This window comes from Zingiber officinale, chromosome 6B (assembly GCF_018446385.1).
Source record: "Zingiber officinale cultivar Zhangliang chromosome 6B, Zo_v1.1, whole genome shotgun sequence".
Taxonomy (NCBI): Eukaryota; Viridiplantae; Streptophyta; class Magnoliopsida; order Zingiberales; family Zingiberaceae; genus Zingiber; species Zingiber officinale.
In genome coordinates this window covers 22,580,281-22,593,323 of record NC_055996.1, presented here as the reverse complement: position 1 = coordinate 22,593,323, position 13,043 = coordinate 22,580,281, and positions in this window count along the sequence as shown.

The following is a 13,043-nucleotide window of genomic DNA, read 5'->3' as shown; positions in this document are numbered from 1 at the left end:
AAAATAATATTTATTTTATCTTGATCATTTAAAAATTATTATTATTCAAAATATATTTTACAATTTATTTAATATTCATTACAATCCAACATTACTGTGAAAACAAAAAAAATATCGGTAACAAATTTTACATGAAAATAATTTACAAACACTACAAGTTTTTGATATCTCCTGGGCCATATCTCACACCATCTTATTAAACTTGTACAAATACAATAATAATATGGATTGATATAGATTGTTGTAAAAAAATTTCAAAGATTTACCTCAAAACCCCTAAAAGACATGTTATGATATAAAAAAACAATTTTTAAAAAATAAATTTTAGTCAGCTTTCAATCAGTTAAAAACATGAGCTAGCATTTATGTGTAATCGAACTCTAAAGTTTTGATATTTGTTTGACAATATATTTAATGAAGCTTGGTCAAGGTTGACCTAGCAGGTTGAATAGTTTACTGAATGACTATACGAGTGAATAGTCTACCGAATGACTACAAGGGTGAGTAGTCTACTGAGTGACTAGCAAGTCCAAGTAAGTCAAGGTTATATGATGCTTGGCAAGAAGAAAACTCTAGGGAGAGATAACACTAAATAATGAGAAGTCTTGGAAGAGTGAACCAAACAAAATGAAAGTCCTGATGAATGAAGTTAAGCCCTAGTGAGTGAATTTCGAAGTTAGGCAATGAAACCCCTAGTGAGTAAAGTTTAAAACTAGATAGTGAAAGTCTTGGTGAGTGAAGCCAAGCGGTAAAAGTCTTAGTGAGTGAAGTCAAGCAATGGGAACTCTTAGTAAGTGAAGTTAGGCAGTGGAAAACCCTAAGAGAAAATAACCCTAAATAATAAGAAGTCTTGAAGGAGTGAACTCCAAGCAAGTATAGTTTTACCAATATTATTTTACATTACTATTATTACTGTTGTGCTAATTTAGTATTATAGGAAAAGTCTTAGTGGATCAGACGATCATACACAAATACACTAAGTAGAGAAAGTTCAAATAAGCCTAGAGGACCAGATGTTTGGCAAGTGAGTTAAGGTAAACTCCTAAAGAGAGTGCAGTGAGGTCGTATCTCGGTAGGGACAAACCTTAGGTATTGATCTAACTGAATAAATCAAAGGAGATTTCTAAGTTGAGATTAAAATGTCCTAACTGGCCATACTCATGTCTATTTAATATTTATTATTTAACTATGTTTTGTAAGATCATGATCCCTTGAACTTCAAAGGGTCATAACATTTGACTCAGGACTCCGAATTAGGCTCTATCAATAGCTACGCGTGCAGGACTCAAAGATCTAGATTTGTTCAGTCGACCGAAATAGAGGAAGGGGTTTAGTTGATTGATAAATGGGAGCAGTCGATCGATCTAGCCAAAATGGCACAGATCATATCGAAGTTTGTAAACTTAACATAGCAACATGTTCAGTCGATTGATAAAAGTGATCAGTCAACCGATCCATAAAAGGAAATGACAGATGATTAGATTGGATCTCACACGAAATGAAATCTAGAGGTTCAGTCGATGGATAATCTTGATCAGTTGACCAAATAGTGAAAATCATGGGATCAAGCAAATCAAATCAGAACAAACAAGGAAAGGCGCATAGTTCAGTCGACTAATAGGAGGTTAAATCAACAAATATATTCAGTCGACTAAACAGGATTTAGTCGACCGAACGATACCTATAAAAGAAGGCCTCAAGGTCCAAGTTGAATTATCATTTCACTCTTTGCTTCATTCTATTCCTATTGCTACTACTCCTACAAGTGATGATACTTCTACACCAACAGGCTCACCAACAACTACGCTCAACCTTTTACTATTGTTGTTGGTACTTTGTTTTTATACTTGCACTTATTTATTGAAGATAGTAGTATCATTACTATGCTCTTTCATAGTTGAACAAATCTACTTCTTCAGAAGAACTATATTAGATTGCTTATCGAGAATGAACAAGGATTGCGGGTTTTGGAGGAATAGTCACTAGACTACAAATCAAGTAAAACTGACTAAGTCTTTGTCTCTCTTTTTATTCCGCTGCTATTTACTTTGATTCAGTTTTACTCAAAGACAAGAAAAGGTTTTAAAACGATCGAGATTCACTCTCTCCCTCTCTCGACTCCTATTATCCTACAATTGATATCATAGCAAGTTTGCTTTAAAATGACTTAATAATCTTTCAAGCTTTTTAAATCTTTTCTAATTTCTTTTCATATTTTTATCTAGCAACAGCAAGGAGCTCCTAGCAGTGTTTTGCTACTATCTAATCTTGTCGCTTCAATGATGGCTCACTAGAGGGAGCGAGGAGTACATGAAGAGGGTCCAACCCATTTGCCTAGGGCATCTCGTTCACCGGCTCCACATCACTAGGCTCTTTTTCGCACATCGCCTGAGCATATGGACCAAGAAGAGCCCCACTGAGAGTCTTCCGGAGAAGCACCTGTTTGTGAAAGGTGAAGGGAGACTCTACAGCTCCCCTGAAGAAATTAGCAGTCGTTTGCTCAGAAGGTGTTAGAGGATAAGGTGCCGAAGCATTATCAAAATCTGGCAATAGGAGAATACTCAAGGTCAACTGACCCTGAGAATCATCTACTCAAATTTAAGCACGCCGCCCTCCTTCACCAATTTACTGACGGGGTGAAGTGTCGGGTGTTTCTCACCACCTTCAACGGTTCTGCTCAAAGGTGGTTTAAGCAATTACCTGCTAGATTTATTCGTTGTTTCAAGGATTTCCGTAAAGTTTTCCTTCACCACTTTGCAAGGAATCGACGATACCAAAAGACTCCCCTGAGTCTTTTATCACTGAAGAAGGGGTCTAAGAGATCACTAAGGTCCTATATTAAAAAATTTAACCAAGTGGCTATGGACGTTCCTTCAGCCACCACCGAGATCCTGATAAGACCCTTCTCCCAATGGCTTGTCAATAATGATTTCTTTAACTCCTTAGTCAGGAGACCCTCGAGAAACTTTTATCATTTGTTGGATCAGGTGATCAAATTGATCAATGTTGAAGAAGCACAAGCCACCCGGAGGAAAGATGCCCTGCACCAACATCGGCTCCGGCGCCTGAGCGCCGAGCATTGCCCGCTCCTCCACCTAGAGAACCCTGGGGAGCTCCTCAGCCTCATCATCAAGAATCATGACCTCAGGTCATGTGACATGTGGGGGTTGAGCAAGAAAGATATCCAGATCCTCTTCAAGAAGCTCCAAGACGGTAGTGCACTCTTCACTGGTCGACCGCCCATGATACACGGGATTGCTAAACGCTAGTTAATCGCCAAGGCGGCAATCAGAGATTTCATCGGCGCACTCTGTTGCCCAACCGCCAACCCTACCGAAGACCGAATGGCTCACCTAGAAGAAATCAGCACGAGGCTTAGTGACAGCAGAGGATGCCACCACCATCTATGGACTCGATGTCAACTCCCGCTTGGAACCAATCAGAGCTCCCGACCCAGCAAGAGGAGAACCATAATAACGCTGCACGGGGAAACATCAACATGATAGCAGGAGGTCCAACTAATGGAGTTCCAACCGAGCGAGAAAGTCATATGCTCGGCGGTTGAAAATTCACACGGTCAGCTGTAGTGCAGAATGGGTCGTTGTGCTTGAAATTAGCTTCGATCCCAAGGATCTAGAGGGGGTGGAGATACCCCATGATTAATAATTTAAGCTATTATAGCCAATTATAATATTTCTCGTACTTTTGTTGACATAGGTAGTTCTGTCAACATCATTTTCAAGCAAGCGTTCGAGTAGCTATAGATAGACTTGAGTAAGCTCCAACCCATGGTGACTCATTTATATAGATTCACAGGTAACAAGGTCCAGCCACTCGGCTAAATAAAATTGATCATATCCTTAGGGGAGGAGCCCCTAATAAGGATGTGTTGATTGAATTTCATTATGGTCAACGGACCCTCGGCTTATAATGTCATGTTGGGTCACTCGACCCTAAATGAGTTTCAGACAGTAGTCTCCACCGTCTGCCAAAAATAAAATTTCCTATGGATGACCAAGTAAGGAAAGTTCAAGGAGATCAATTAATGGCACGCAAGTGCTACCTTGATATAATAAAGACTGAGGCTCACTCCGCACGAAAGATACAGCGGATGGAAGTCAACGCCATCTAGGATGTTCCGCTTGCCTTGGTCTATAAAGAAAAGGAAGAAATTCAGATTCAGTTAGGTCGATCGAAGGATGTCACTCAAGTGGTGACCGACCTACCTAAAGAACTTTAAAACGAGTTGGTTGCATGTCTTACATGCAACAACGATGTCTTTGCATGGTCGTCTGTCGAAGTAACTAGGGTGTCACCAACAGTCATGGAGCATGTGCTTTATGTCTATCCAGATGCTCAGCTGGCTAAGCAAAGAAAGTTGGGTTTTGGAGCCGAGCAGAACAAGATCATCAAATATGAGGTGGAGAAATTGCTAGAGGAGGGCTACATTCGTGAAGTTTAATTTTCAAGTTGCCTAGCCAATGTGGTCCTGGTGTCAAAGCCAGGAACAAATGGCGGGTCTACATCGATTTCAGAGATCTTAACAAAGCATGTCCAAAAGATTATTATCCACTCTCGCGCATCGATCAGGTGGTGTGGATTCCACTTCTAGGTGTGAGTTTATCTATATATTGGACGCATACCAGGGATATCACCAAGTTCTACTCACAAAGGACGACCAAGAGAAGGTCAATTTCATAACTGCCAAAGGCACTTATTGTTATAATGTTATGTTTTTTGGACTGAAAATGCAGGGGCTACCTACTAATGGCTCATGAACAATGTTTTTTGGAACAGACCGGGCGGAATATGGAGGTGTACATGGATGATCCTCATCAAGTCCCTCTAAGCAGCCGATCTATGTGCAGATGTGGAAGAAACTTGCAAAACTCTAAGGTAGTATGGATTGAAGCTCAATCCTAACAAGTGCCTGTTTGGAGCCAAGAGTAAAAAATTCCTAGGCTACATCTGTTAGGATGTATATTAAAAGTCTAGCTTTTGGTATAAATATTTATCTATAAATAAGAATCACATTGGTCAAATGTCTACATTTATGATAAATGTAGTTGTTCAATTAATTTATATTGTAGATAACATGGTGTGTCGTGTCACACACAGAGGATCATGTTATTAGTACCTTATAAATTATAAACAGTAGCTCACGACCAAGATGGAAAGGAACAAACCATTGGAAGGTCGTAGTGTAATTAAGTATTAGTTTATCTTAACTATATAATTACACTAGTACACTTAGAGTGTATTGAGTAGGACCATTAGAGGTCGTTTCTTTTATACTGACTTTATAAAGGAACAAAGACCTCAGTTATTATGGAAGTGTGTGCTCTTAATCCTAATATAATAATAAACACATATATTTGATATTTATTTCTTTAATTTATCAATGGGTGAAATTTAGTTCGATAAATCAATAAGCCCGATAAGTTGGGAAATGATATCACTTATAGTGTATGTTGTTAATTATAGAAGGAAACTGTGTCCTAGTAATCTAGGTTGAGAATGTCCCCAAGAGGAGCTCATAAGGATTGTCATGTTAAACCCTGCAGGTGGACTTAGTCCGACATGACGATAAGGTTGAGTGGTACTACTATTGGATTAAGATATTAATTAAATGAGTTGTCAGTAACTCACTTAATTAGTAGACATTCGACATCTTAAACACAGGAAGACTAACACACTCATAATAAGAAGAAGCCCAAAATATAATTTAAGATTGGTGCGGTAGTTCAATAATAGTTCTCTAGTGGAATGAATTATTATTGATAAAATTAAGTTGTGTGTTCGGGGTGAACACGGGATGCTTAATTTTATCGGGAGACCAAAACTAATTCCTCCTCTCGGTCCCTATCGTAGCCTCTTAATTATAGAGTACTATACCCACCTATACCCACCTTCTTACCCATCCTATAGGGGTCGGCCAAGCTAGCTTGGAGACCAAGCTAGGGCTGGCCATGGCTTGGTTCATGGGTGAATTCATGTGGCCGGCCCTAGCTTGAACTCAAGCTTAGGTGGCCGGCCCTATTAAAATAAAAAGGAATTTTAATTTTAATAAAAAGAGAATTTAAATATTTCCTTTTATAAGATTCTACAAAAGATTAAGAGAAGAGCTAAATCTCTTTACTTATTTGTAGATTAAAAGGTTGATTTTAATTTTGGTAAAAAATTTCCTTTTAATCATGTTCATGATTTAAAAGAAAGTTTAAAAAATTAAAAATTTTCTTTTATTAGTTTCTACAAAAGATTAAGAAAAGATTTAATATCTTTCCTTATTTGTAGATTGAAAGGAGATTTTAATTTTTAGAGATAACTTTCCTTTTTGGAAATTATCCACATGTTTAAAAGAAAGATTTTAATTTATAAAATTTCCTTTTTATTAACCAATCATGAAGGGATAAAAATTATTGGAGAAATTTTTATAATTTCTGGAAATAAATTAGGAAGTTTTAATTCTTGTTTTAATTAAAACTTTCCTTGTTTTAGGGAGAAAGTGGCCGGCCAAATAAGTTGGAAAAAGAAAATTGATTTTTAATTAATTAATTTTTCTTTTTCATGGAAAAGGAATTAAGGAATTTTTTATTTAAATTTCCTTATTTGCCAAGGCCAAGGATTATAAAAGAGGGGGTAGAGGTGCCTTCAGAAATAGAACAACCTCTATTCTTTTTCTTCCTCTCTTTTCTTCCTAGGTGTGGCCGGCCCCTAGAGGTTCCCCCTCCCCTTCTCTCTTCTCCTTCTTGTGGCCGAGACTTCATCACTTCTTGGAGACATAGAAGTGGTCGGATCTAGCTTGGAGAAAAGGAGAGTAAGGAGGCTCGTTTCTTGCATCCCTTGGAGCTTGGTTGGTGGAAAAAGTTCTTCATCCTTTGGAAGTTTTTGCTTGGCCGAAACTTGAAGGAAGGAAGAAGAAGGTACCTTGGTGGTTCTCATCTCGGAAGACCATTGCCCACACAATGTTCGAGGTTAGAAGAGGAATACGGTAGAAGATCAAGAGGTCATTGAAAGTTCACAAAGAAAGGTATAACTAGTAATTATTTTCCGCATCATACTAGTTTTATTTCTTTGTAAAAAATACCAAATACAAGAGGCATGCGATTCTAGTTTTTCAAATTAGTTTTTGAAGTTGTGTTCTTTTATTTTTTTTTTTCCTTGTGATTTGATTGTTCTTAGAAGTTAACCTAGGGTTACTATGGGAAGGTTAAATATTTAATTTCCTTAAAAGGCTTTGTCTAGTCGGTGGTAGTTGCTCCCATATCCAAGAAGGCCATGTGCCTCGCCATGCCGTACTGGAAGCCGATTTTGGAAATAGATATTTAATTATCTTTGTGACCTAGGTGATTTGGATCGAACGTGTTAAGTTCCGCAGGAGATCCAAGTCTAAACCTAAAAGAACAAATAAATTAAACTTAGGATCAAACGTGTTAAGTTCCGCAGGCGATCCAAGTTTAATTTAAAATAACACATGGTAGCTAGGAAAAGGTTCAGACCTATGTACAAAATTTTTGTACAGTGGAACCGTTAGGTTTTCCGAGTAGCAACCAACAATTTATATCAGAGCTAGGGTTTTACCTATGTGTATTTGGTATTGGTTTAATTATGCACATGTCATACATAATTTATGCAGGATAATAGTAGGATGTGCTAATTTTGTGGATGTAGGATCCAACTATTATGGCTTATAGTTATTATGTGTGTGATTGGACCCTTGGACATGTCAAGGGCATTTTATTGTGTGTGCATGATTGTATTATAAATACAGCAGGAGCTGTATTTAGTTTTATTAGGATTTTATTTTTTTTTTATCTAGTTACATGTACATTCCTTTTATGGAATATAGGATCGATGGATGTAAATTTTATTTTATGTTCGATCTAGTTTACATGTACATTCCTTCGAGGAATATAGGATCGAAAAATGTAAAATTCTATTTATGTCGCGGATCGAATCTTGCAAGGCGTGGAACCTTTTGAGGATCAGAGGCGTAGCGGAACAAGGAGCAAGATGGATGCGACAACTAGACCCGATAGCGGTGGCCAAAGATGGCAGCAGCTAGGGTTAGCGACACACGGAGGACAGCAATAGATAAAAGCCATAATAGTTGAAAATTAGTTTTTCTATTTATTGTTTTTTATGTTGTGCTGTGTGTGCTTGTTAGTATGCATGCTAAGTAGGCTAGCATAGTCAAAATTCCTCACTTTAAATAACTAAGTGGGAGAGGGATTTATTTTTTAAATAAATTCCACGGTCTCCATTATTGGTTTATAAGTGATGTAACAAGCTTGCGCGTTGGCTCTGAGTGCCTTCCTCCATATCGGATGAGCTTGTTTGCGGATCACTAGCTTAAACTTCCATTTTGGATGACTATAAGAAGTTAATTAAGAGCGTGTGATCTTCCCCATCGGAAGGGGCACAATCTTTTTAATGGACTTAGTGTCAAGTAATGGTATACACTTAGGCACGTCTAATAGTATCCTCCCCATCGGAGTCACTGCTATTATTTGTGTGACCGAAGAAAACCAACTATTAACTTGTCAAATAAATAGGTTGACAAGATAATAAAATTAAAAACTCCTCTTATAAATGTTTGATTTTGTATACGTCCACACTATCGTGGTATATAAAATTTACGGTGTTTGAGGTAATTTTATTTTATCATAAAGATTTATTGACAAGATAATTAATGGGTAAAATCCTCCTCTTACAAATGTTTAAATTTTGTATACGTCCACACTATCGTGGCTTGCAAAATTCATGGTGTTTGAGGTGTTGGTGAATTTAAATAATATTGTTTGAGGAATCAATGTTATTTTAAATTCAAAAAGTTTTGACCAAATATTTGATCAAAGATAGATCAACTATTAATTTTATTCGTCATAAAGTAAAGTTGACGAGATAATAAAATTAATGGATAAAATCTCCTCTTTGATTTTGTATACGTCCACACTATCGTGGCATACAAAATTCATGGGGATTTTAAAGAATTGATCTTGACCAAATATTTTTGTGATTCTTAGGATTTAAAATGTTTGTCAAATCCCTAGTTGTTATACTATAGAAAAGACTTAGTAGTCCCAATTGTAATGATTGGAAATAGGACTTGGACATTAAGGTAGACTGTCTTCTTAGAACTAAGAACAATATAGGTGTATTTAATTCTTTAGTTGAAACATGTTTAGTGGTGTTATCTACCAGAACCTGGAGTGTAGATACAGATGCCATTAATCATGTCTGCAATTCATTACAGGGTTCCAGGAAACCCAACAACTAAATGAAAATAAAAACACCGTCCACATGGGCACTGCTGTAAAAGTGGCAACTGTTGCAGTGGGAGATGTTTATCCTTTGATAAGAATAAAATATGGATTTTAAGTAATTATCTTTATGTACCAAGTTTAGAAAAAACTAGTGATGTGCGTAGATTATATACTCTTTTATGCATGTTTTTACGCATATTTACATACTTTGAGCATGCTTGATCTATGTATTTTTATACTTCTAGCTTTCCTTTTAGCATATTTACTCTTTTGGTTCGGAGATCTGCTTTTTGTACATTTTCTGTACACAGGAGTCGAAATTGGTGAAGATTATGCGTCCTCGGACAAGCTTGGAAGGAATTGAAGGGAGAGAGCATCAGGCCGTGTACCACACACGGCCGTGTAGTTTTAACAGGAAGGGAAGAGGACATGGCCGTGTGAATCTCACACGGCCGTGTCTTGATTTGAAGAAATTAGAGCAGATGCCTTACATGGCCGTGTAGATCTAGGCGGTGGCCGAAGCACCACACGGCCGTGTAGCATTTCCAGAGAGCAGAAGGGTCCCGGCCGTGTGAGTCACACGGCCGTGCAGCTTTGGGACATGGCCATGTGAATCTCACACGGCCGTGTCATGGGGCCATGTGGCGCCCGATTTCCTCCTCTATTTAAACCCTCCTTCATGAATTGAAAGGGAATCTCTCCCCCCTTTGGGAGAAGGCAAGATTTGGTGGTATCCTCCCATTCTTGGGAGAATTTCTGGGCGATTCGAGGGGAGTTCTTGACGATTTCGACTCCGGAGCGAGGATTGGATCCGAAGACGAGGCTTTTTCGTAGATAAGTTTTCTCTTTCCCCCTTTTCTTGGTTTCTTGGATTGGGGATTTAAGAAATGCTTGTAATCTTTATTTCTTCGGGTATTCTTCCTCGATTCATGGAGTAGATCTTGTATTCTAGGATTAAGGGAGTATTTGTATGATGGATTGATGTAATCTCTTATGGATTTGTCAATTTCTTGTTTCAATGACATTGTCTTGCTTGTATCAATTAGATCTTGAATGATTAATGGTGATTTGTGCTTAATTCTCATTCTTGATTGATTGTTTGGATTTCTTGTGGACTTAGTAAAGATAAACTCTCACTCGATCATCCGAGGGATCCACGTGACAGGTGCAAGCCCGTGTAAGGACGTTTGAGAGATAATCTTGAAGAGGAAATAGGAATATTCAAGAGAGTAGGATGGATCTTGTGATTAGTTTCTTGTATCTTGATAGATTAATAAGTTGTGGGCTTCTATGTTGATATCCGAGGAAGGCATAGTAATAGGTGCGCTTCTGTGTAAGGACAATGTAGGTTCACGTCTAATTGATCATATTTAGATACATTTCTCAGTCCTTAGCCGGTTATCTATTGCAAGAGAGAACCGGCAACTTTCTACAAGTGTTCGGCAATTGAGGGATAAGAATTGGTGAACCATTTACATTCAAGAAATCTTACAAAGAAATCGAAACTCCTATAATCTCCCCTTATCATAACCCAAAACACTAAACTCTTGTTTGTTGATCTTTAATATTAGATTTGTTTACCTCCACTTTGCATTTGAAACAATTGGATAGTTGTTTAGCTAATTCGCATTGAGACATTTCTAGTGCTTATTTCAGTCCCTGTGGATACGATAATCTTTTATATTACTTGCGACATTTCCTACATTTGCGGAGCGTAACAAGTTTTTGGCACCGTTGCCGGGGACTGCACTATAACATTAGGAATTATCAATTGAGTTAGACTAAACATAACATTTGTTTTCCTTTCATATTGCATAGTTGTAACTAATCATTAGATTTCTGTTTTTACTTTCTTGTATAACTTTTACTTCTTGTTAATTCTTTTTGTACAAATTCAATTCTGTATTTTTTATTCTTTTATTTTTTTCTTTTTCTGTTGAATTGTCATTTGCTATCTTGTTCTTGTGTATGCGAAGATCTAACTTTGCAGGGGAATTCTTTCCTTTTGACCCTGAGATTGACAGAACTTTCCATAAAATAAGAATTCTGCAAAGGCAAATAGAAGAACAAGAATACCTAAACATGGTGTGCAAGTCACTAGGAGATTATGGAGCTCCGAAGTCTGCAAAACAAATGGGAGCAATTGTTTACCCTAACATACAAGCAAGAAATTTTATACTCAAACCATCTTTTGTTTCCATGGTTCAGAAAACTCAGTTTGGAGGATTGGAGATTGAGAACCCTTATTCCCATTTGATGGAGTTTTATAGATATTGTTATACTTTGAAATATGAAGAAGTTTCATCTGATATTGTTCAGCTGCTTGCTTTTCCTTTTAGTCTGAAGGATGCTGCAAAAAGATGGTATAATTCTCTAAAGTCTCAAAGTATCAAAACATGGGATGAGTTAGAGCAAAAATTCCTTGACCAATATTTCCCTCCAAGGAAAACTACTTATTTGAGAAGTCAAATTTTAAATTTTAAGCAATTGGATGGAGAAAAATTATACCAAGCCTGGGAAAGATATTCTTCTCTTCTGCAGTTATGTCCACATCATGGAATTGAGAAATGGTTAATTATGCATTTGTTCTATGTTGGGCTTTCTTTCTCAAATAAGAATCAACTGGATTTAGCATCTGGAGGATCATTTTTGAAAAAAAGTCTAGAAGAAACTTTTGAGATAGTTGGCAGAATTACGCAAAATTCCAATGATTGGGCAGAGCAAGATAGCTCATTCTTAACAATGGATATCATTAGAGAAAAGGATGATGTTGAAAAAGGGCTTATCTTGAATCAAAACGATTTCCAAACATTATTTCCTTGGTGCTGTGAATTATTATCAAAAATGTTTGGTGAAAAAGCATTTTCAACAGAAAAGGGGTATGTCTTGGTGATCATAAGGAGGATGATCTGTCTTTAGATAATGAAGAGTTTTTAGAAGAAAGCTTGGCTAAGGAGGAGACTATGTTGATAGAACAAGAGCCAGTTTTACCAGAAATAGTACCACCTCAACTTGAACTTAAACCATTACCACCAAATCTTAAATATGAATTTCTTGGGCCGAATTCTACTTATCCAGTTATAATTAATGCTCAGTTAAATGAGTTTGAAACAAAGAGACTGTTGGATGAGTTAAGGTTGCATAGAAAGGCCATTGGATATACAATTGATGATATAAAAGGGATTAGTCCATCTCTCTGTATGCATAGAATTTTACTTGAAGAGGGGTACAAGAACTCAATTGAGCATCAAAGGAGACTAAATCCAAATTTAAAAGAGGTAGTAAAGAAGGAAGTGATTAAACTTCTTGATGCAGGGATTATTTACCCAATTTCGGATAGTGAATGGGTGAGTCCAGTCCACGTGGTTCCAAAGAAAGGAGGAATGACTATTATCAAGAATGAAGAAGATAAGCTAATTTCAACACGAACAGTGACGGGGTGGCGAATGTGCATTGATTATCGGAAGTTGAATAAAGAAACAAGGAAGGATCATTTCCCTTTACCATTTATTGATGAAATGCTTGAAAGATTAGCTAAACATTCCTACTTTTGTTACTTGGACGGATATTCTGGATTTTTTCAAATTCCAATTCATCCTCAAGACCAGGAGAAGACTACTTTTACTTGTCCTTATGGTACCTTTGCTTATCGTCGGATGTCATTTGGGCTTTGTAATGCTCCAGCCACTTTTCAGAGATGCATGATGGCAATTTTTTCAGATTTAATAGAAAAAATTATGGAGGTTTTCATGGATGACTTCTCAGTTTATGGAAATG